Here is a 4,797-nt window from a genome sequence, read left to right on the forward strand (position 1 = left end):
TTAAAAGTTTTAACAAACTGATTTGCCTGGAAACTCGATAACTGCTGCTGAAAAGCTTTATTTTTCTACCTTCTGTCATCAGAAATTATTTTCTCATTTTGCATTAAATCTGGCAAGCTTCTCCTTCTCATCTCCAAATAATGCCATGTCCACTCTAATGAAAAAAAAAATGCCTTTGATAACATTAAAAGCACAAGACCTATGTAATTATTGATTATATAACAGCCTTAAGAGTGATTTTAAGCAATTAATTAAGGGAAAGCACAAATGCAGTCCTACGTTACCATAAATTATGCAACTGAGTTTCCCTCATTTGGGGAAACCGCAGGAGTCAACCCATCCCAAGTGCAATGGATTTGCCTCACATCCTGGGAGTACCACCTTCTTGATTGCGGTCTCTCCCCTGACAGGTATGTGTTGCTCAATCATATTATAGCAGACCTATGTCTTTAGCCTACTTTACAAACTCGTGGCTAGCTCTAATTTTTGTTCAGCTATTCAAACGTACTTTATGATCCAGTACGTACCTGCATGGCAATAAACAGAGCTCAGAAGTATTATCCACTAAATAAATTAATTCAGATGAGCTACCATTTCTCATGGCGTAGTTCTTTCTTAAAATCTGCATTGCTTTACATCACATCCTAACAGTACGCCATCCTGCAATCAAAGAGAGCTAGCAGCAGGAGACATTATACACAGGCAAGCTGACAGGCATCACAACCACTAAAAATTATTTGCATACAATATTTTAGTCCCCAGCCCTTTTGGTGTTTTCCTGCAGGAAGGAATAAAGCTGAAGAAACTCCTAGCAGCATCATGCTGAAGTGAGTCAGCTATCTGCTCGGCTTACACATGAAGTGTTTTAACAGAATACATGTAAGCATTTTGCATTTCTAAACTGAGGAGCAGGACACATACCTTGACTACACCCCGACTATGTATCAAAATGTTTTTCTTTTCCTATTGACATCTGTACATTTATGGCAAAACAAGCATTGCTATAGCACTAAATACTGGCATACATTAGTTGTATACTTCTAATTCATCACCAAAGTCTTTGTTTTCTATCAACTTTCCTGGGGAAAACTGCTGATATGAATATATAATTCATATTTAAACCAATATTTAAAACAAGTCCTTTGGTCTGAGGCATTTATGCATAGCAGTTTTGATTTTGCCGTCAAATTCCAGTCAAAACAGTTTTATGCTCAATTCTTCTGTCACGAAAGGAGATACTGCCAGCATAGCTAGCTGGCATTTTATAATAATTATTATGTGAATATCAAAATGATTTATATAAGATGCTTATGTTACAAATGTATTAGAACTATATGTCATATATCTATCAACCTACTGTACAGACGTGTGTGTTGAACAGGTATTTGTAAAATGCTTGTTTTAAAGTGGATCCACAGCATGCTCTACTGGAAAAGAACAAAATGTACATGCACTATTGTAACTGTTTAAAGGAGAACTGCACCAAAAGACTCAAAAAACATTTATTTAATCATGGTTTGGTGTTTCCTACATTTCAGCACCACTCTGGGACTATTTACATATAAAATATCTAAAATCCTGTAATTTCTGAGTCTGACCACATGGGGTCTGGCATCTTGAAGTAATTCTGATTGTTTAGTCTGCCTCTAAGTATCCCAGAATGCAGTGTTTGTCTCTAAGAAACTGCATCATGTCTGCCACGTTTTCATAAAGCTCCTGTCACTGCACTGACTTTACAGGCATTCACTGCTGTGTTGTAAGTCACCTACTTTTGGTTAACATTTTATCCTTTTTCAATGACTATTTCAAACACAAGCAGTTGCAATGCCACAGAACTGAAAAGTGCATTGCATTGCTGTTTCTTCTTAGAAATGCTAACGATTTCTTTTGTGAAGCCTGAATTGTTGTTCAAGGCATCTCCCCTCCCCATTCACACCTACCCTCCCTAGCTGTCAAAGTCCTAAGGGTAATTTGACCAATTATCTGCATGTGATTGACAGCTCATAGCAGGTAACCTAATTAATGTACTGTTTTCTTGTCATGGCCTTTCCTTCCTTATAGTGGGACACTTTTTTGTTGCACTCATCCTCTTGTCAAATTTAGATCCAAGCTCCATAGCACTGGGAAAAAAATCACTGCTTTGCAGACCATCAAACTCCCAGTTTGGTTAAATAGCTAGCAAATGATAGACTATAAACATCAATTTCACAAGCTTGCATGACAGCAGGTGCATGTTTTTTTAAGTGGTAATTTAAGAAGATTACGGTATCACATACTTCATGTTATCTTACGTATTGTTGTCTTTTAATTGTGACAGACATCCACTTCCGATGTAAAAAGATGCCCCCCAAACACACACACAGCAACACTCTCCCCAAACACAAACACACACATAGTCAACTCCTTCCTTGCATCCCCCTCCCACGCACACACACTCCGCCCTTGCTTCCATACCCCCACACACCCCTTGTTTGGATTGCATTTACATTTTTTTAGTTGCATGGCACGAGTGCTGTTAGGCACCTGAGGGAAAAAGCAGCTGACTCCCATAATGAAAACGGAATTGGCATTACAGCTTCTCTGCCCTTGAAACGGACATTGACTGAAACAGCTTTGAAACCCACATTCAAAGAAAATGCATTTGGTTAGTGACAGGCAAACTTTACCTTTGGCCCAATTTCAAATAGGCCCCTTGCAAACATGCTTTTCAATATGCAAACATACACATGTTCTTGGATAACCTTCCTGATTCTATGCAATTATATTGCTTGTATCGTACAGCACACATTAGACCATGTTTTACATTCACTACATTTTAGTATTTGTCCAGTAAGCACTGACACAATGTCTGAACCTATAATGAAAAAACTGCACAATTCCAAACAACCCCATTGTATTTCTACTTCAACTTGTCAATACAATTCACCAATCAATTAATATGCACAGTCTGTGTAGACGTAAAATGAATCTTAAAAATTCCACATAAAATCTGCAACTGATGAAGAGGTTGCTGCTAGAAAAAAAATAACTTTAATCTACAAATAAAATGTCTGCTGCCCTTCACTACTTTGCCTATGCTACACTAAAAAATAAGTTGGCAATAGAGAATGGATGGCAAACTTAACAGGTTCGTAGTGACTAGGTATTTTCTGCAAAGGAGGACGTTCTTCAGACTGCTGCACCCCACTTTAAAGTACTAGACAGTACAATATCAGCTATGCATAGGTTCATAGGTATGTACTAGGCTATCGGCCTAGGATATATACAAGCCTAGCCAAACAAGGTTTCCTGGCTTTCGCCACCCAAGAAAATTATTTTCCCGTGCTCCTGTCAAGCAGCACCACAGCAGTGATCCCTGGGGTGAATTTCCTGTTTCCCATCCAATTGTCAAGATTTCTCTTAAAAAGGGCTAATGAGGAGCTTTGCTTGACATGAATGGGTAGCCTGTTTCAGAGCATGGGAAGTCTCTGGGACAGGAATCTATCCCTCCAGCCTGTTCCAGAGATTGGAATTTTCTTTAAGTGTAGCATGTCCATTTGTGAGAGTAGAACCCACAGCCCTCTGCATCCAAAGCAAGTATTCTACCTGTTGTGCTACTAGCAGTGCAAACAAACTTGCCATAAGCAAAACTAAACTTCTCTTCCCTTGAAGCTCTCACTTCCTTGTAAAAACACTGGACATGCTACTGTATTTATTGCATTTGCAGCACTAGAAATCTGCAATAAGCCAACATTTATTGGAGGAGGAACAAAAGCCCAAAAGCAGGGACAAAGTATACACATTGCTTGTCTGTTGCAGTTGGTAGAATAAAGTGCGTTACCATTCATTTTTGGAAAGATCCCTCCCCCACACACTGCTCCCTTGCTTGCATATGCATACCCACACACACACACCCCTGGCTTGCATACGCACACACACACACCCCTGGCTTGCATACGCGCACACACACACCCCTGGCTTGCATACGCGCACACACACACACCCCTGGCTTGCATATGCACACACACCCCTGGCTTGCATACGCACACATATACACACCCCTGGCTTGCATACGCACGCACACACACACACACACACACACACACACACACTCCCCACCTTGATTCCAACCACCCCACACACACACTCTCCCTTGCTTCCATCCACGCCACACACACACCCCTTGCTTCCATCCACCACACACACACACACACACACACACACACACACACACACACACACACACACACACACACACACACACACACCCCTTGCTTCCATCCACCCCACACACACACTCCCCCCACACACACTTCCCCCTTGCTTCCATCCACCCCACACACAGCCCTTGCTTCCATCCACCCCACACACACACTCCCCCTTGCTTCCATCCACCCCACACACACACTTCCCCTTGCTTCCATCCACCCCACACACACACACACTCCCACCCTTGCTTCCATCCAAACACATACACACACACACACCTTTCTTCCATCTACCCCACACCCCCCTTGCTTCCACCCACCCCACACACATACTCCCCCCTTGCTTCCATCCACCCCACACACACACTCCCACCTTGCTTCCATCCACCCCACAAACACTCCCACCCTTGCTTCCATCCAAACACACACCCCTTGCTTCCATCTACCCCACACCCCCCTTGCTTCCACCCAACCCACACACATACTCCCCCCTTGCTTCCATCCACCTCACACACACACACTCCCCACCCTTACTTCCATCCACCTAACACACACACACCTTGCTTCTATCTACACCCCCACACACACCCCTTACTTCCATCCACCACAC

At 42.3% G+C, this 4,797-nt stretch overlaps 1 non-coding gene across 1 annotated transcript; it reads right to left on the minus strand.

Moving 5' to 3' along the window:
* Positions 1 to 252: 252 nt before the first annotated feature.
* Positions 253 to 418, minus strand: LOC122797408. Its single transcript, XR_006364127.1, has one exon. It is a non-coding gene; the product is annotated as a U1 spliceosomal RNA (small nuclear RNA).
* Positions 419 to 4,797: the final 4,379 nt, after the last annotated feature.

Source organism: Protopterus annectens, chromosome 3.part0 (genome assembly GCF_019279795.1).
Source record: "Protopterus annectens isolate FY-2018-M chromosome 3.part0, PAN1.0, whole genome shotgun sequence".
NCBI lineage: Eukaryota > Metazoa > Chordata > Ceratodontiformes > Protopteridae > Protopterus > Protopterus annectens.